Source organism: Amblyomma maculatum, chromosome 7 (genome assembly GCF_055883805.1).
Source record: "Amblyomma maculatum isolate TAMU_Amacu chromosome 7, ASM5588380v1, whole genome shotgun sequence".
Lineage (NCBI taxonomy): Eukaryota > Metazoa > Arthropoda > Arachnida > Ixodida > Ixodidae > Amblyomma > Amblyomma maculatum.
In genome coordinates this window covers 58,589,988-58,610,427 of record NC_139350.1, presented here as the reverse complement: position 1 = coordinate 58,610,427, position 20,440 = coordinate 58,589,988, and the positions used below count along the sequence as shown (strand labels likewise).

Sequence of the window (20,440 nt, the reverse complement as noted above, 5' to 3'; positions counted from 1 at the left end):
GTCAGTCAGTTCACCATTCACTATAATACGGGTCGTGCAGTTCGCATAAGCCATTTTAACACCCTCCACTATGACTTCACCAAGGTTAGAATGCTCCAAAATGGAAAAAAAAAGAATTTCGAGAGAAACATGGTGAAAGGCTTTCGCCAAATCTAATTGCATCATGGCTATCTGACCCCCGAGTGCATCAACACATTCTAGTACGGTTCTTGCGACATGTATATTGGTGGCAATGGATCGACCCTTGATGTTACACGTTTGATGAGACCCAACCAATTTGTTTATTACGCTTTGCAGTCTTTTTGCTAAAACCTTCATGTACACCTTGTAGTCAACATTGGTGAGGCTTATCGGTCGATATGACCCGTCCAACTGTCGTTTCTCCGGATCCTCTGTCTTGGGTATTAGAACAATGTGCGATGTAGAGAAAGACAAAGGAACAGCATTACGTTCGTAATCTTCAGTGATTACATCGAGCATAAACTGAGCCGCATAGTGCTTAAACGTTTTAAAGAAGACAGCGCTTAGACCATCGGGCCAAGGGGCTTTCCAAGGTGTCAGGTCATCTATTGCAGATTCTATCTCCTGCAACGTTATCGGTGTTTCCAGGCGCGCTTTACTTTCGTCATCCAGTGCAGGCATCACTCTTAGAAAGTCTGTTTGAAAGCCACTTACAGTCTCAAGCTTAGCGCTAAGCAGTTCTTCGAAGTGCTCTGCTACCGCATGCTGAATATCTTTAGCATCTTCTATGATATGGCCGCCATACCTTATAGTCCTAATTTCTTTCTGGCAGGCGTATCTTTTCTCGTCTGCTAGGGCTCGTTTTGTCGGCACTTCTCCAGCACAAAGTTTTTCAGTCCTTGCACGTATGACAGCCGCTGTGTATCTTTCGCTGTCGATTGCTTCCAGCTCACTTTTAAGCTCTCGTATTTTACTGGTGAAATGCCCTGGCACAGTACTTTCCATGCTCGAAAAAAAATCAAGTTGTTCATTCACTTCTTTTTCCTTTTCTTTCTCTTTTTACCGCACCTTACTACTCGTTTCTATGGCTTTCAATTTGACCCACTCTTTGAAGCTATCCCATTCCGCTGCAAAACTTACTGGTCGCATAGCAAGATGATTTTCAAACTCGGTCTTAACTTCTGTAAGGAACTCTTTCTTCATCGGCAAGAAGTTTGGCATTCAGTTTCCATAGGTACCAGTTAAAGCGCGATTTCTTTCCTTTGCGACCGAACACTGCACTCACGAGATAATGATCGCTGAAAGACACAGGTTTGACCTGATATGCAGTACATAGGGAAACAAGATCTACCGAGGCATACACCCTGTCCAATCTAGCATGGCTATCTCGCTGAAAGTGCGTGAACTCTGGCTGGTTTCCAGTGGAGAACACACTACCAACATGTTCAAGGCTATACATATGCACAAGTGCATTCAACAGCTCGGAGCTTCTGTCTCTTCGAGGTTTACACATGGCCGCTCGGTCCACAGCTGCGCACACGCAGTTGTAGTCACCAAGTAAAAGCAAGATTTTGTCGACCTTCAACCACAACTCAATAGACTCAAAAAACAATTCACGCTCACATCCTGAATTGGGAGCATACACACGCACAACATGCCAGCATAAATTAGAGTAGGTAAAATCGGTAACCAAAAGCCGACCGCTTGGACAGGCAAAAACGGACTCTACGCTTACTCCCAGCGTGTTACGTATAAATAAAAGGCATCCACCCGATACACCAACAGAATTGCATACCCACACATAAAAGTTTGTTTGAAAAGAAGCCACCATACGGTCAGTGCTTTCTTGGCTCTCAATCTTTGACTCTTGCACAGCTGCTATATCTATATCATTATCCAAAAGGAGGCGACTGAGCTGGCATTGTCGCCTTCTCGCTCCCAGCCCTCTGACATTCAAAGTAGCTACATGTAACAGCGAATTAAGCTTGAGAGTCATGTATTAGAAAGAGACGCCCGTACCCGCATGGTGCCTACCTTCATGGTTGCGTGGCCTCCGCTTCTGGCGAACAGCGGCGTATGTATGCATGTAATGTCCTCCCAGCAGAATGTCGGGATACATTCAAACGAAGTCCAAGCTCATTGTCTCATTTTTGCTCACACACGCACCACTTGGTTGCAGAAGGTTCCTGACGCTGGTCGGTAGGCAGCCGACCCACAAATCGTTCAGGACACCACAAAAACTACGGAGGCAGTTTCCCCGCCTGCCGCGTGTCGGCCGAGAAGTTCGTCTTCGTTCTTAACGTGGCTCTTCGGATGCCAGAAGTTTTCCGCGGCGGCTCACCACAAACACCGCCCGGCAGCTGAGTCTCCTCGACGCTTTCCTCATGTGGACGTTCCGCGGCAATTAAGGCTGCTGTCTCCGGCCCAACCTCCATGGCATCAGTACAGGAAGGCTCAGTACTGAGATGGTCCTCAGCATCAGAAAATTTGGTTACGTCTTCTGACGATTCCTTTGACGCGCTTTCATGGTCCTGGGGTGGAACGTTCAAGACATGCAGAGTTTCATTCTTTTCATTTGAGACCGTCACCTTATTGTTTGTTAAAACCGTCATGGAACGCGCGTCCTGTTTCGTTGACTGACCTCTAATGCCAGCAGCCTCCTCCGCATCCGCCTCGTCCATAATTAACTCGGACGAGTCTTCGCTGGTCCCAGGTCCGGCAATGCTAGCCTAGGTTCGTGCACACTGGCTGTCTTCATGTCCGAACCGTCGACAGGTTCCGCAGCGAGGAACCCGGCACTCTTTGCGGATGTGACCCGTACTCCGGCAGCGTAGGCATAACGGGGGTCTGCCTGGCACAATGACGAGCGCGAGCTCACCGCTAACATTCAACTGATGCGGCAGGTCGTCGAGCTTCATGCCAGCTTTCAGCTTCAGCGTGACGAGTCTAGTTGTAGAGCCCTTTTCTAGCATACCTTTAACACGAAAGCGATCCCGGGAAACGTCTGACACCTTTCCGTACGGCGCAAATGCAGCACGAACATCTTCGTCTGGCACGTTGTGTAATAGCCAGTTAAGTTTGAGTCGCACGTCCTGGTTCGCCGGGTCAATCACCAAACAGCGACCGTTTTTCACAGACAGCTCACCTACACTGACAATCTTGTTGACGGCTTCAGTATCCTTGAGAGTGACGGCCCAGACGTGGCTCATCCGATACGCCCCCATAGCGATAACATCGGGGATTAGCGAGTGTTGTGCTAAAGCATCCCGGAACTCTTCCACCCGGTACGGGCGGGCCCTGACGTCGGCGTGCAAAAAAACGGTATTCGAAACAAACCGACCTGTTGGCAGTGCAGGCAAAACGACCTGGTAAGTGTTGTCCTGTTCAGCAGTCCTGTTACCGCGGCCTGACATGGCCGCTGAAGCCGCTCCTGAGGAGCTCTGCATCCTGCGTCCGTTCACTGGCGTGGCCGGAAGCAGACTAGACCTCGCCGGAACGTGGCAAAGGATTCTTGCGCCACGGAGGCCGGGACGGCAGGTATGCCAAGAAGAAAGCTTCTCTAGCTAACAACACTCTCGGGCAGCTTCAAATGGCTAGGACGTTTAGTGTTTCATGAAGCATTTTCTTTATTTAATCCCCGAGAATACAGCAACAAAACAAAATGACCGATGGTGTGTTTCTCTCCATTAACCAAACTTGCTCTACTGCGCAGTGACAACTTGTACACTACAGCTAGACGCAAAAAATGCCGCCACCGGGAGGACTCGAACCTCCAACCTTTCGGTTAACAGCCGAACGCGCTAGCCGAGTGCGCCACAGAGGCCGGGACGGAGGGTATTCCAAGAAGAAAGCTTCTCTAGCTAACAACACACTCGGGCAGCTTCAAATGGCTAAGGCGTTTAGTGTTTCATGAGGCATTTTTGTTATTTAATCCCCGAGAATACAGACAAAACGAAATGACCGATGGTGTGTTTCTCTCCATTAACCAAACTTGCTCTGCTGCGCAGTGACTACTACACTACAGCTAGAACTAAAAAATTCCGCCACAGGGAGGACTCGAACCTCCAACCTTTCGGTTAACAGCCGAACGCGCTAGCCGATTACGCCACGGAGGACGGGATGGAGGGTATGCCAAGAAGAAAGCTTCTCTAGCTAACAACACACTCGGGCAGCTTCAAATGACTAGGGCGTTTAGTGTTTCATGAGGCATTTTCTTTATTTAATCCCCGAGAATACAGCAACAAAACAAAATGACCGATGGTGTGTTTCTCTCCATTAGCCAAACTTGCTCTACTGCGCACTGACAACTTATACACTACAGCTAGAAACAAAAAATGCCGCCACCGGGAGGACTCGAACCTCCAACCTTTCGGTTAACAGCCGAACGCGCTAGCCGATTGCGCCATGGAGGCCGGGACGGAGGGTATGCCAAAAAGAAAGCTTCTCTAGCTAACAACACACTCGGGCAGCTTCAAATGGCTAGGGCGTTTAGTGTTTCATGAGGCATTTTTGTTATTTAATCCCCGAGAATACAGCAACAAAACAAAATGACCGATGGTGTGTTTCTCTCCATTAACCAAACTTTCTCTACTGCGCAGTGACAACTTGTACACTACAGCTAGAACCAAAAAATGCCGCCACCGGGAGGACTCGAACCTTCAACCTTTCGGTTAACAGCCGAACGCGCTAGCCGATTGCGCCATGGAGGCCGGGACGGAGGGTATGCCAAAAAGAAAGCTTCTCTAGCTAACAACACACTCGGGCAGCTTCAAATGGCTAGGGCGTTTAGTGTTTCATGAGGCATTTCCGTTATTTAATCCCCGAGAATACAGCAACAAAACAAAATGACCGATGGTGTGTTTCTCTCCATTAACCAAACTTTCTCTACTGCGCAGTGACAACTTGTACACTACAGCTAGAACCAAAAAATGCCGCCACCGGGAGGACTCGAACCTCCAACCTTTCGGTTAACAGCCGAACGCGCTAGCCGATTACGCCACGGAGGCCGGGATGGAGGGTATGCCAAGAAGAATGCTTCACTAGCTAACAACACACTCGGGCAGCTTCAAATGACTAGGGCGTTTAGTGTTTCATGAGGCATTTTCTTTATTTAATCCCCGAGAATACAGCAACAGAACAAAATGACCGATGGTGTGTTTCTCTCCATTAACCAAACTTGCTCTACTGCGCACTGACAACTTGTACACTACAGCTAGAACCAAAAAATGCCGCCACCGGGAGGACTCGAACCTCCAACCTTTCGGTTAACAGCCGAACGCGCTAGCCGATTGCGCCACGGAGGCCGGGACGGAGGGTATGCCACGAAGAAAGCTTCTCTAGCTAACAACACACTCGGGCATCTTCAAATGGCTAGGGCGTTTAGTGTTTCATGAAGCATTTTCGGAGTGCCACTTCCGGCCGCGCTAGCGAGCGGACATGCTTACCATGTGGTCCAACAGAGCGGTGTCAGCGGCCGTTTCTGGCCGCGGTAACAGGGTTTCTGCTTCATCGAATGATGAGTACCGTGTTGTTTTACCTAGTCTGCCTTCAGGTCGTTTGGTTTTGAAAACCGTGTTTATGCATGCTGATGTAAGAGCCCGGCCCTACCGCGTAGAAGACTTCAGGGATACGCTGGCCCGTTTGAAACTGCTCCCCGAGGTTTCGGCCTTGGGGGCGCATCAAATGAATCACGTTTGGGCAGTCACGTTCAAGTGTGCTGAAGGTGCAAAGAGGTTGCTCGAGAATCATCATCATCATCAGCCTGATTATACCCACTGCAGGGCGAAGGCCTCTCCCATATCTCTCCACTTAACCCGGTTCTGTGCTAGCTGCATCCACTTGACCCCTGCGAACTTCTTAATCTCATCCGCCCACCTAACTTTCTGCCGCCCCCTGCTACGCTTTCCTTCCCTTGGAATCCAGTTTGTTACCCTCAGCGACCATCGGTTATCCTCTCTTCGCACTACATGTCCTGCCCATGTCCATTTCTTCTTCTTAATTTCCACTAGAATGTCGTTAACTTGAGTTATTTCTCTGACCCACTCTGCACGCTTTCTATCTCTTAATGTTACCCCTACCATTTTTCGTTCGATAGCCCTCTGGGTTGTCCTCAACTTAAGTAGAACTCTCTTGGTTAGCCTCCACGTTTCAGCCCCATAGGTGAGTACAGGCAAGATGCAACTGTTGTATACTTTCCTCTTGAGCGATACCGGTAAGCTGCTAGTCATAATCTGCGAGTGCTTGCCAAATGCGCTCCATCCCAATCTTATTCTTCTTGTTATTTCCTTTTCATGGTCCGGATCTGCGGTTACTACCTGTCCTAAGTAGATATATTCGCCTACTACTTCCAGTATTTCGCTACCTAATGTAAACTCCTGTTCCTTCCCGAGGCTGTTGAACATTACCTTAGTCTTCTGCATATTGATTTTCAAGCCTACCTTTCTACTTTTCCTGTCTAGGTCATCAATCATTATTTGCAGTTCATCTCCCGAGTTGCTTAGCAAGGCAATGTCATCAGCAAATCGCAGATTACTGAGGTATTCTCCATCTAGCCTTATCCCTAACTGCTCCCATTCCAAGTCTCTGAATACTTCCTCTAAACAAGCTGTGAATAGTACTGGGGAGATTGTGTCTCCTTGCCTAACACCTTTCTTTATGGGAATTTTGTTACTTTCTTTATGCAGAACTATGGTTGCTGTGCAGCCACTACATATATCTTCCAGCACTTTCACGTACGGCTCGTCTACCCCCTGATTTCGCAATGCCTGCATCACCGCCGAGGTTTCAACTGAGTCAAATGCTTTTTCGTAATCAATGAATGCTATGTATAAGGGCTGGTTATATTCCGCGCATTTTTCTATCACCTGATTGATGGTATGGATATGATCGATAGTAGAGTACCGTTTCCGAAACCCTGCTTGATCCTTTGCTTGATTGCAGTCTAAGGTTGTCCTGATTCTATTAGCGATTACCTTAGTAAATACCTTATACGTAACAGACAGTAAGCTGATTGGTCTGTAATTTTTAAGGTCCTTAGAGTCCCCTTTCTTGTGAATGAGGATAATGTTTGCATTCTTCCATGCTTCCGGTACCGTCGATGACACCAGGCACTGCGTATACAGGGTGGCCAGTTTTTCTAGCACGATATCCCCCCCGTCCTTCAGCAAATCTGTAGTTATCTGATCCTCTCCAGCTGATTTCCCCCTTTTCATATTTTCTAGTGCTTTCTTGACCTCGTCCTTCGTCACTTGTGGAACGTCTGACTGTTTTTCCCTACCGCCAATCTCATTACGGTCCTGACTACTTTGGCTACTGTAGAGATCTGTATAGAACTCCTCGGCTACTTTGACTATCTTGTCCATATTAGTGATGACGTTGCCCGCCTTGTCCCTTATCGCATACATCTGGTTTTTGCCTATGCCCAATTTCTTCTTTACCGCTTTAAGGCTTCCCCCGTTCTTTACAGCATGCTCAATTTTCTCCATGTTATACTTCCTTATATCGGCCACCTTGCGCTTATTGATTAGCTTTGATATCTCGGCCAATTCGATCTGGTCTGTTGGATTGGAAGCTTTCATACTCTGCCGTTTCTTAATCAAATCTTTCGTCTCCTTAGACAGCTTACCGGTATCCTCTCTAACTATCCTACCGCCTACTTCTACCGCGCACTCAGTAATGATATCTCTGAAATTATTGTTCCTTGCCTCTAGGGTAATGTCGCCATCCTCAGTTAGAGCTGAATACCTATTCTGTAGCGAGAATAGGTATTCAGCTCGAGAATGCCGAAGTACAAGTGAAGAGTCATCACTGTGTACTCATCGACCCGTCGAATCAAGACATCCGGGTGAAGTTGCACTGGTTGCTCCCCACCGTACCTGATGACGACGTACGGGCCGCTTTGCTCGCATACGGAAGACCGACGGAAGTGGTCAAGGAGCGCTGAAGGGTCAACGGTGTTTCGGACAAGGGTTCGACGACACGAACCGTGACGCTGAAACTCAAGGTGGGGGTGACGCCGGAGGACATACCACATCAGCTGAGAATTGCCGGTGAGCTGGCCCTTGTGGTAGTGCCGGGTAGGGCACCACTCTGCTTGCGCTGCCAGAGCACCGGTCATATTCGTCGAGACTGCAAGGTACCACGCTGCGTGCTCTGTCGTCGTTTTGGCCACGACGAGACGGAGTGCGTGCGCACCTACGCCAGCGTCGCAAGGCCTATGGGGAGTGACGATAACTCGGACCTCCTGATGGACGAGGCTGATGCTGAAGCAACAGCAAGGGTAGAGGCTAGTATCGCTAAGGACGAAAAGGCGGCTGCCGAGCATACATCAGGGAACCCAGTCGCGGGAGAAACGCGAAACCTTGAAGAAGACTCACTTGCGTCAACAGAGGAGGCGAGTACGCCAGCCGTGGTGCAAGAAAAAGACAACACAGTGCTGTCGGTGGAAAGCGTGAGCGAGGTGCAGGAGGCCATGGACAGTTGCAAGGAAGGCGCCGCCGTCTCGGCAACTAAGCGCTCGCACGAAGTCGCCGAGCCAGAGGGAGCATCTCCTGGACTGACCGTCACCGGAGAACCACCTTCAAAGGCAGGTCCCATGCTTCGGCCGACGTTACGCCTACGGCCGAGCATCGCTTCCGAGCGGAGGTTGACGGCAACAACGCCGCCGGCTCCACCTTCGCCGCCGCCTGCTTCGTAGTTGTAAGCGCAGGCACATGCCGTGCGCTGGATCCTGCGCCTCGGGACCTGTCGTCCAAGGTAAGCACCGTACTCTCGGTCTATTTTCATGCTATAATGGCGCTACCAGATAGGTCCTTGCGACTCGCCACAATCAATGTTCGAGGGCTTACAGCGAGGAGGAGACAACGGCAGTTATATAGGTTAGCAGTGGAACAAGATATAGACATCCTTGCTGTACAGGAAACTAAAATCGAAGGCGACGATGAGACCGAGAGTATGGTGCTCCCTTTCACGTCAATGTACTACGCGTGTGTTAGTCATGCTGTCGGGAGATCCGCGGGGTGTGCACTCTTTGTTCGGCAACATTTTGGGCTTGATGTCCAGGCAGTGAGGACAGACACGTCGGGGCGCACGGTTGTATGCGATTTTGCTTTTGGCTCAGTAGAGTGGCGGGTGATATGCTTGTATGCTGCTAATGTGCTCGAGGAAAGACGACAGTTTTTTGAGTGTCTCAAAAATTTTATGAGTGTTGACCGAAAACTTGTACTGATGGGCGACTTTAATTGCGTGCTATCGGCGCGTGATAAAGCGAGTGTTACACCGCACAGAGACGCCAGCACGGCAGTATTGAGCAAAATAACTGACGAATTTGGGCTGCTCAAAGACGTTGCGGAATCCCTGGGAAAAGAGCTGTGCGTTCCCTTCACGCATTTTCAAGCAGCAAGTCATGCCAGACTAGATAGAGTGTACGTGTCGGCCGAACTGATTGCGCTTTGTCGTGAGTACCACGTGAAGTCTGTTTCATTCAGTGACCATTGCCTGGTAAGGTTTGACGTTAGACATAAGGCAAAAAAGGAAATCTTCACATGGGATATGTGGAAATTGAACGCGAAAATTTTGGACGACGATGCTTTCAAAGAACAGGTGTCAGTTATGCTTGAAAAAATTGAGAACGACACAGCCACAGCGATAAGCGAGCAATGGGAAACTTTCAAACAAATAACAAAAATGAAGGCATTGGAACGAGCCAGTGCCATAAAGCATGCGAAGAATAAGTATGAGGCAGATTTGCGGAAAACCTTGCAAATGATAATAAATGAAGAAAACATAGCCCCCGGCACATTCAAGGCCGACATCTGTGAACTCAAGCAAAAGCTGGAGCAGATAGATATCGAACGTTATCACGGGGCGCTTGTTCCAGCAAGAACAGATAAAGTGATAACCGGTGAGGCGCCAACTAAAAGGACCCTGGCAATGGAACGCAAATGGGCCAGCAAGAACATGATTTCTGAAATTGAGCAGGACGGAGTTATCGTAAAAGGAAAAAATGACATCGAGCACGCTTTCACACTTTTCTATACAGCCTTATTCATGCGTAGCGGGGTCGACTCAAACAGCTTCAAGGTAGAATTCCTGAATTTGATGCCCAGAATTGATGACGACTCAAAAGAGAGGTTAGAGCGTCCGATTACAGCCGATGAAATAGAGTTGGCAATTGACGACTTAACACGAGGGAAATCCCCGGGGCCAGATGGATTAAGCGCCGATTTTTACAAAGCTTTTAAGCAGGAACTAGCGCCTATATTGGTTCGAGTTTTAGATGATGCTTACGAACAAAAGCGTCTACCGCCTTCTTTCCTGTCCACTCATACAGTTCTGATCCCCAAAACAGATGATGAGCCGCATTAAGGCAAGTAACTGCCTACCGTCCTATTAGCTTAACCAATGTTGATTATAAGATATACATGAAAGTACTCCCTAAAAGACTTCAAACGGTTATGAAGGATATAGTTGGACCACATCAGACGTGCGGTATCAGAGACCGATCAATATTCACAAACATCCACACGGCGAGATGCGTGCTGGATTGCTGCGATGCTCTACACATGCGCGTCGCAATGCTCCAGCTTGATTTGGAGAAAGCGTTCGATCGAGTGCCACACGAAATTCTGTTTACCATTTTGCAACATGTAAACGTTGGAACAGTCATCACAGAGGGTGTCAAAATGGCGTACAGTGGTTGCACGACGCGGATAATAATCAACAAGTCGGTGGGAGCGCGCATCGAGGTGCAACAATCTGTGCGCCAGGGTTGCCCCCTCTCGCCTCTACTCTTTGATATGTACATAGAACCCCTTTGCCACAGTGTCATCGGGACTTTTTATATCAAAGGCTTCAAACTACAGCAAGCCGAGGTCAAACTCCTTGCATATGCCGACGACGTTGCGGTTTTCTGCGTTGACTATGAGAGCATTTTGAAAACTGTGGATATTGTGAAGCGTTTCTGTGCTGCCAGCGGTAGTGCTGTCAATTGGGCTAAGTGCCTTGGATTTTGGCATGGTACTTGGCCAGAGGCCCCTGGTACTTTCGCCAACATGCAATGGCTTAGTACACCCGCGAAGTACCTAGGCGCTCCGTTAGAGTTTTACCGCGACAGTGAGCCCTACTGGCGGAATCAAGTTGGGGAAATGCGTGATAGGACGGAAAGGGTGAAAGGTTGGGACTTGTCGATGTTCGCACGCAGCACTGTGTGCAATGTGTTTTTTGTTAGTAAATTGTGGCATGTGCTAAGCTTTGTGCTCTGCTCGCGCGCTAATGTGCAAAAGTTTCACCGCATATTCGCTGTCTTTGTGTGGGGGTCGGTATGGGAGAGGACAAGGCGTACAAACCTCTTCCGTAGTGCTGGTAATGGAGGCCTTGGCTCGTCGCATTTATACCTGCGGCAGGTAGTTAATCGTTTCTGCTTCCTTCGAGACGTGAAAAACCCTTTTTTACGCACTGTGTTACAGATCAGATTAAGCAAACTTCTACCCGATTTTGTTCTTTCTACCGAATACGTAACAGCACGCGTTGTTGGTTTTCTCAAGGAGGTCGTGGCGGCCTGTGCGCGATTCTCACGCGATTATTCAGCTGTAGTAAAGCGCAAAAAGTTGTACAAGGACCTTGCAGACGTAGTTTTCCCTGTACCACTGTATCGCACCATGTACAATGCCAATCCCGGTAGCGACGTTTTAAAGCACGTAAAGAGAATGCATGTGGCTCCAGGCGAAAAGTCCTTTTTCTTTAGGCTGCACACCGGAACCTTAGAGGTAAAAACCTGGATGGAGGAAAAGGGACTGTACGTTCCCTGGGGTGTGCATTGTTTTTTTATGCAGAAAGCCCGAAACCGTCGAGCACGTCATCTTGGAGTGTTTGGGTGGCGTGTTCTTTTGGGACATACTGCAAAGCACACTGAAAAAAGAAATGCCACTAGACCCCACGAGGAATTCGTTTCCTAGCTGTGGAAAATGATGAAGGCGTCCCTTTCGACGCAGTAATGCTGATGGGATTGCACTGTATATGGAAGGCCTGCATGGCAGCGCGACACACCGACATTGATGCAAGGCCGGCACGCCAGTACTTCTGCGAATTCGTTGCGGCGCTCGTGGCAACCCACAAGATTGTGTACCCGGTGCCCGGATGGGTATCGAGAATTGAGCCCCTTATGCACATGAAGAGTTTTTAGCCCCTTTACATCAGTCAAGGTTTGGCTGGAAGTTTTATCCCATACCGACGCTATGTGCATTCTTCTCCAGTGTTCTTTCACTTTTGTTGTGTAGCGATGTATGTCTAAGCAGGCAATAAAAAAATTAAAGCATTTTTTTTATTTAATGCACGAGAATACAGCAACAAAGCAAAATATCAATTGGTGTATTTCTCTCAATCAACCAAACTTGTTTTGCTGCTCAGTGACAAACTACACTACAGCTAGAACCAAAAAATGCCGCCACCGGGAGGACTCGAACCTTCAACCTTTCGGTTAACAGCCGAACGCGCTAGCCGACTGCGCCACTGAGGCCGGGACGGGGGGTGTGCCAAGAAGAAAGCTTCTCTAGCTAACAACACACTCGGGCAGCTTCAAATGGCTAGGGCGTTTAGTGTTTCATGAGGCATTTTCTTTATTTAATCCCCGAGAATACAGCAACAAAACAAGATGACCGATGATGTGTTTCTCTCCATTAACCAAACTTGCTCTGCTGCGCAGTGACAACTACTACACTACAGCTAGAACCAAAAAATGCCGCCACCGGGAGGACTCGAACCTCCAACCTTTCGGTTAACAGCCGAACGCGCTAGCCGATTGCGCCACGGAGGCTTTTTTTTTTCTTTATTTCCTGACCGTGGACGTACAGAAAAAGGACACATATGACATCAATAACATGACAAAATAAAAGATCAAGCATTGACTAAAAGCTTCAGCCTTCCTTAGCTGAAGTTGTCGGATTAAAAATCCCTCATATGTGACAACCCTTCAAAACTAACTAACCATTCTGGCTCTAGTTTTAAAGCTTTCTGTTCGTTCACATATGCCCGCATGCTGTCTCTAAAGAGTTGTCTCGCTGAACGTGCATCGACGTCACCATGCTCTACAGCCATTCTGCTTTTCCATATGCTGTGGAGAGCCAGTAGCATCAAAAGATCCAACGGTGTATCATTGTTCGCTTCTACTGGCAAGGATCGCATACCATGTGGGCTTATGGGTAGTTCTTTTTTAAACGTCCTCTGGAGCACGTCCCATAAAAATACGGCATCCCAGCATTCGAGAAAAACGTGTTCAATCGTCTCCTCTTTCCTGCATATTATGCAGTGGACACCCCAGGGTACAAAAAGCCCTTTCTGATCCTTCCATTTCTTTACCTCTAATGTTCCAGTGTGCAACCTAAAAAAGAACGTTTTCACCCCTGCCGGCACCATCATCCTCTTCACTCTTTTAAAGGGAAGCTGAAGCGGTTTTCAAATTGGATGAAATGCTGTGGTTGGGAAGAAAAGACTTCGAAAATCATATGTGTAAATTTTTTCTCGATTCTGTCCGTTAGAACAGCCGCAATCGCCTTTTAAAAACCCGCCGCGGACACGCCCCCGTCGCCTCCGGAAGCGCCGGGTCGGGGGATGGCAAAATTGGAGAGCTGGCGGAAGTGACGCCATTCACGGGGAGCCGGCCAGCCGTCCTGCCCGTCCCGCATTGCTTGCTCCGCTGCGTCTCGCGCTTTGGCGTGGCGAACGACGATTCAACGTAATCCTTTGCTAGTGCCGTTTGGTTTTTCTAGTTCGAGCGTTCTGTGTGGAGTGGGTGTAGCGACAGGTGGCCATCATGCCGTCGTTCTGCGCAGCATTCGGCTGCGCGAACACTGGCGGCCGGGACGATGTGGTGTTTCACACGTTTCCAAAGGACAAGAAACTTTCAGCACGGTGGGTCTCTGCCGCGAAGAGGAAAAATTTCGTACCTACGAAATCAACTGTGTTGTGCTCGAACCATTTCCGTGACAGTGACTATTATCGGAGCTTGGGAACGATGGGGGCACTCGGAATTCCAATTACATCAGCGCAACTGAAGCCAGGAGTCGTTCCGTCAGTGTTCCCGCACAACAATAACGCCTCGCCACCTCCAAGAGCGGCCTCCTGGCAGCACAAGCAGTCCGCTTCATTATTCATCAGCGCGCAGCACATGCAGCTGCACCTAATTGAACAAAATCTGATTATTTGAACTTATAAATATTTGAGCAATGCAAACAATTTGCATTCGTGAACGCTTGACAAGGCTGATGATCGACAATAGTATAGCGTTCGTGCAAATTTTTCCTCGAGTAAAAATGGCAAACTCGTCGAGCCGCGGTATGCATATATCTGTTGTAAGTCATTCTGCTGGCTATCTCGCTGCGCAACACCACCAACTACATCCTGCCGATACAAGACCAACGGAAAGCCGCAGACAAAAAGAGGTGCACAGGACGACGCGGCAAAGATCTGCCTCGTTTTCTAGCTGGCTTTACTTGTTTAAAATGTGCCAATTCACCTAGCTCTCCACTATACTACATCTCGTAGGACGACAGAAGAAAAAAAAAATACAGGGGCGCACTTAATAGCACCCACGAATAGCTTCCTCTTTCATCTCGTTACACTGCAGTCCAGCAGTGAACTCACTAAACAGGTTTGGCGCTCTTTCGTAGTAATAAAAGGCCTTCGGATGTAAGTAAGCACCGTGCTCTAAATAAATGAAAAACAAATGCTTTACCTCGCGTGACTCGTGTAAGCATGCCGGCGTTTTGAATTCGACATTACAGATGTCTGGTGTTTCGGCTGTTATGCAGCAGCCAGTAAGCAACAGCGTTTCGACGTGATTTACTTTATTACCACTTGCACATCTACATCGCAAAGATATGTAAAAACAAGCACCTACGCAAAACATACGTACCAGAGGAGATTTCAAACCCGTGAAAATGTCGCGGCGTCACTTTCTCCATCGGCGCACTCCGCGGCGTCGTTGGTTCCGCCGTTTTCTGCAGCCGCTGATGGCTCGAACATATATGGCGAGAGTCCAAACTTTTCACTACTGTCCGCGCTATCCATAATTTTCAAAGACTAGGCTTTCCAGCCAACTGAAGCAACGCGCTAGCAACGCACTGCGCAGCAACGCCGTCGGTGCAGGCCGGAGACCCGCGGGACGCCCGTAGATGACGTCACGACGGTTCCGACCACTCACAGGCGACAGTGGCGTTCGCTCGGCGCCCTGAGGCGCTGGCGCGCGTTTTCTTCTAAAAAACAGCTGTTTGCGTTTATTTAAGCCCTTTTTTCATGCGATATTCTTGTTCAGTGGACCAAAAACAACTAAATGCTGCCGAAAACTCAATTTTTTCGAAAAGTGCTTCAGCTTCCCTTTAAGAACATTTTTGCCCACTGTGGACGAGTACATCGCTCTGTACAACGGTTCTGGAAGCACCACATCGCACAAGTCTTTATACAGTTTTTTCCGGTTTACACTCCACAAATAGTCTAAAGCAAACCGCACCATCAAGAACATGTACGCCAAGACCACTTCCCTTAGATACCCGTGGACACCTCTTGACATGCGGTCAGAAGAAACGACAATTCCCGGGAGAGCTTGACCCAGGCGTAACTGACAGACCGTACGAAGAAATGGATTTTTCACATTCCTCAAGAACATGAAACAATTGACTAACTGGCGCAGAAACAGATGTGCCAAACCAAGCCCGCCGTCCTTCACCCGGCGGAAGAGATTTGTCCGACTTGTCCGTTCCCACCAAGACCCCCACACAAAAACGGCAAAGATACGATGCATCTTTTGGACATTTGCTCTTGAACAATATAACACTTGAAGCACATACCAAACTTTTGTCACTAAAAACAAATTACAAATTGTGGCCTTAGCAAACACCGACCACTGCCATCCATTCCATTTGTCCACTCTATCTTTCAATTTACCGACTTGGTTTTTCCAGTATGGGTCACTGTCCCGATACGATTCAAGAGGGGCACCAAGGTAGCTGACAGGGTTGGTAACAAATTTCATGTCAGCGAAAATGCCTGGGGTCGCTGGCCAGTCACCGTGCCAGAAGCCCAGGCACTTGCCCCAGTTAACAGCACTGCCGCTTACAGCACAAAAATCTTTTACAGTTTTCACACCTTCTACGATGCTTTCGTAGTCTACACAAAACATCGCGACATCATCGGCATAAGCCAAAAGCTTCACTTCTGCTTGATGCAGCTTGAAGCCCCGCATTTTCTCATGCTTGATAATGCTTAAACATAAAGGTTCAAGATGGATACAAAAGAGAAGAGGTGAAAGGGGGCATCCTTGGCGAACTGAGCGTTGAACAGCAATACTGTCTCCAACAGATTTGTTCACAATTAGCCTAGTTGTACAAGCACTGTAAGCCATAGCCACTCCTTCTCTGATGACGCATCCGACCTTGACATAGTCTAATATACACAAAAGCAAGTCGTGGGGCACTCTATCAAAAGCCTTTTCGAGATCTATTTGGAGCATTGCTACTCCAAGTCCATCAGCATCGCAACATTCAAGAATGGCCCTCGCGATGTTAATGTTCGTAAAAATGGACCTGTCTTTAATACCGCATGCTTGGTGGTCTCCAACAATATCTTTAATAACTGTTTGCAGTCTTTTAGCTAGTATTTTCATTAAAATTTTATAGTCGACATTGGTTAAACTAATCGGCCGGTAAGAGGTAACACTGCGTAATTGACCTCGGTCCTCCGTTTTGGGAATTAGCACTGTATGAGAAGATGCAAATACGGCGGCAGCACATTAAGCTCATATGCTTCATTGTACACTTTTTCCAGTACCGGCGAGAGAAAATCCTGGAAAGCTTTATAAAATGCGGCGCTAAGTCCATCAGGCCCAGGCGATTTGCCGGGGTTCAGATTCCCTATAGCGCATTTCACTTCGTCCTCCGTGATGGGGGTCTCTAGCACACGTGTCGTCTTTTCGTCGAGTTGTAGCATTAAAGGTAAATAAACTCTCTTGAAACTCTCGATATCAACTGCACACGGTACGAACTGCTGACAATAATGCTCGAAGAAAGCTTGCTGAATTTCCTTCTTTTCGTTGGTAATGGTCCCTTGGTATTCAATTTCATCTATCTGATTCCTTCGAGCGTGCCACTTTTCTGTGCCTGACGCCCTTTTTGTCGGACCTTCCCCCCTTACCAGTCGTTCGGCTCTAGCTCTGACAAGGGCACCGCGATATCGGTCAGCGTCGAGTAGTTAAAGCTTGCCCTTAAGGGCTCGTATGTCGTCTATGGACAAACCGGGGTTATTGCTTTCCACATCGATTAGACGCTGTAGATTCACATGAAGGGACCTTTCTTCGGCCCTTTCTTCTCTGGCTATAGCGCTCGATCTTTCCAATGCTGTCATTTTGACATTCTGTTTAAAAACCTCCCATTTAGCCCCTAACTTTGTTACGCCTTTGTCATTCATATTTGCTATATGCCTTTCAACCTCGGCTTGGAAACTGTCATCAGATAATAATTTTGAGTTTAACTTCTACATTTGCCAGTCAAATCCTTGACTTTTAGTTTTGTTCCCAGCGATAGTGACGGTGACCAAGCAGTGATCGCTGAACGATACTGGCTTAACATGGTATTCGTGGCATACAGGCACCAGATCAAGAGATATGTACATCCTATCGAGTCGAGCGTGACTAGAAGCCTGGAAATGAGTGAACTGAGCAGCTCGCCCACCCTCAAAACATCCAGCCACATCAACAAGGTTAAACTCATTTACCAATTCTGCGAGAACACAGGTGCTGGCATCACTATGCGGCCTTCTACTCGTTTTATCTGATGCGGAGAGTACACAATTGAAGTCTCCCATTATCACAGTTAGCCTTTCTGAGTTGCAATACTGACGAATACCTTCAAAGAAATCGCGCCTTTCACCAACGTTGTTCGGTGCATAAACACAAATGATGCGCCCTTCGTATGAATACAGCACGAGATCGCAAACAACGAAGCGGCCATACGCACAAGTCGTGACAGCTTGAATTGTGACACCAAGGCACTGACGCACAAACAGCACACAACCAGCCGCTGCTCCAACTGCATGACTTACAACGGCATTGTATCTTGAAGTAAAACAGCTAACCATTCTCCCGGTTTCTTCTTCACCATCAACTTTAGTTTCCTGAATCGCGATGACGTCTAGCTCCAGCTCGCTAACCAAACGAAACAGTTGATTTTGCTTGCGCCTTGCTGCGAGCCCTCGAACATTAATAGTCGCGAATCTAATGGCTTTGTCTAGACGAATCATTGCTGATGAACGAATACCCGGGAGCATGGTCATACCTTTAGTGATGTCTGTGGCCGAGCACCCCGCCATGGTGGCAGGTGTCAAGTCTGAGGTGGGAGCGGTGCTGCCACCCCTCTTTTCTTTGATAACAAATTCGGCCTAGGCCGAAAGGACGCCCGCCGTACCGGCGCGGAAGTCTTTGTCGGCGGTCCTTCGACGTCTGCGTTCTCGTGACCTGGTGTTCGGTCCTCTGTGTCGTCGCATGTCCGCTTCGCTACCGCTGCCGAGTTCGCTGCCTCAGATTCGACCATGCTGTCTGTTTCGTGAATGAATACTGTGTTGTGACTGACCTCCGTGTCCACAGTTGAGTTGCTGCTGCTGGCCACCTTAGCGGCCGCGACGCCGACGGAACACGCTAGCAAATTCTTGACACCCTGCTCCTTGACCTCGTCCGCGTTTGGGGAGGGGGGAGGGACCGTTGTTTCTGCTGAGCTGGTGCCCGTCTCCTTAGCCGCTTCTTCCGCATCCGCCTCGTCCATGAGGTGTTCCGACATGTCGTCGTTCCTCACGGGCCCTGCGACGTTTGCATACGTCTTTACATACTGCGGTTCGTCGTGGCCGAAACGGCGACAACGAGCGCAGCACGGAACCTGGCACTCCTTCCGGATGTGACCCGTCGTCTTGCAGCGAAGGCACAGGGGAGCCCTGCCCGGAACGACGACGAGCGCTGGCTCACCGGCAACTCGCAGCTGGTGTGGGATGTCGTCAATTTTCACCCCTGTCTTTTGACCCTTTGTCGGTGACGCCTTGTGCGCGCCACCTTTCCCTTGCGATGTCAGACACCGTCCTATACGGCAACAGTGCGGCTCGCACGTCTTCGTCAGGTACGCCATGCAACAGCCAGTGAATCTTTAACCGGACGCCCTGGTCGTTGGGGTCGACGATTACACAGCGATGGTCCTTCACTTTCACATCACTGACAGCGAGCAGCTTACGTGTGGCCTCGGCGTCTTTAAACGTCACTGCCCAAAAGTGGTTCATTTGGTACGCCCCCAGGGCGACCACCTCTCGGAGCAATCCAAGACGAACCAACGCGTCCCTGAAGTCTTCAACTCGGTACGGTCGAGCCTTCACATCACCATGCATGAAAACAGTATTAAGCACAATGCGCCCGGTTGGCAAACTTGGAAGAATCACCTGATAGTCGTCAGCCGAAGCGTCAAAAAACCTGTTTCCGCGGCCGGCCTGGGCCGCTGATACCGCTCCTGACGAGCCAGCCATCCCGCGTCCGCTTCGCTCGAAAGCCGGAAGTGGAATCCTCATTGCGCCACGGAGGCCGGGACGGAGGGTAGGCCAAGAAGAAAGCTTCTCTAGCTAACAACACATTCAGGCAGCTTCAAATGGCTAGGGCGTTTAGTGTTTCATGAGGCATTTTCGTTATTTACTCCCCGAGAATACAGCAACAAAACAAAATGGCCGATGGTGTATTTCTCTCCATTCACCATACTTGCTCTGCTACGCAGTGGCAACTACTACACTACAGCTAGAACCAAAAAATGCCGCCACCAGGAGGACTCGAACCTCCAACCTTTCGGTTAACAGCCGAATGCACCACGGAGGCTTTTTTTTTCTTTATTGCCTGTTTTGAGTTCACATCAATTAAAAAAAAAGATCCACAATAATGGTAAAACTCGCAACAACCAGACTTCGGCTGTCAAGAAAAGTTTAAAATTTCTTGAGGACAGCCAGTTCATCGAGCACACTGATCCAGTCAGGTGGATCAGAAAGCGCCCGGTACGTTTCTCTAAGGAGCAGCACACTCTCGATAAAGTTCTCGCGTACAGAACTTGTGTTGACATCTGCATGTTGCACTTGCATCCTTGTTTTCCACAGGCTGTGGAGGCCCAAGACCATGACTAAATCCAAAGGAATACCCTCACTCTCGACTGGAAGGAACCGTATGCCATACGGATCTAACGGAAGGTCTTTCTTTAGTGTTCTCTGGAGAACATCCCAGTGAAAGTCTGGGTCCCAGCAATCCAGAAAGACGTGCTCGATTGTCTCTGGTTTTTTGCAAAGGAGACAGTCTGTTGTCCAGGGAACGAATAAGCCTCTTTCATGTAACCAGGGCCCGCTTGCACAAAACAATCTTAAGACTGTCTTAGCTAAGTCCAGACTTAACTGGAGTCTAAAGAATAGGCCACTAGCATGGCCG

At 48.7% G+C, this 20,440-nt stretch overlaps 3 non-coding genes and 2 pseudogenes across 3 annotated transcripts; 1 reads left to right on the top strand and 4 right to left on the bottom strand.

Moving 5' to 3' along the window:
- Nucleotides 1–4,893: 4,893 nt before the first annotated feature.
- Nucleotides 4,894–4,967, bottom strand: TRNAN-GUU (transfer RNA asparagine (anticodon GUU)). Its single transcript has one exon. It is a non-coding gene; the product is annotated as a tRNA-Asn (tRNA).
- Nucleotides 4,968–5,190: 223 nt separating this feature from the next.
- Nucleotides 5,191–5,264, bottom strand: TRNAN-GUU (transfer RNA asparagine (anticodon GUU)). Its single transcript has one exon. It is a non-coding gene; the product is annotated as a tRNA-Asn (tRNA).
- Nucleotides 5,265–5,406: 142 nt separating this feature from the next.
- On the top strand, nucleotides 5,407–8,656 carry LOC146183341 (uncharacterized; annotated as a pseudogene).
- A 2,297-nt stretch (nucleotides 8,657–10,953) lies between these two features.
- LOC146183339 (uncharacterized) lies at nucleotides 10,954–19,506 on the bottom strand (annotated as a pseudogene).
- TRNAN-GUU (transfer RNA asparagine (anticodon GUU)) lies at nucleotides 12,699–12,772 on the bottom strand. Its single transcript has one exon. It is a non-coding gene; the product is annotated as a tRNA-Asn (tRNA).
- Nucleotides 19,507–20,440: the final 934 nt, after the last annotated feature.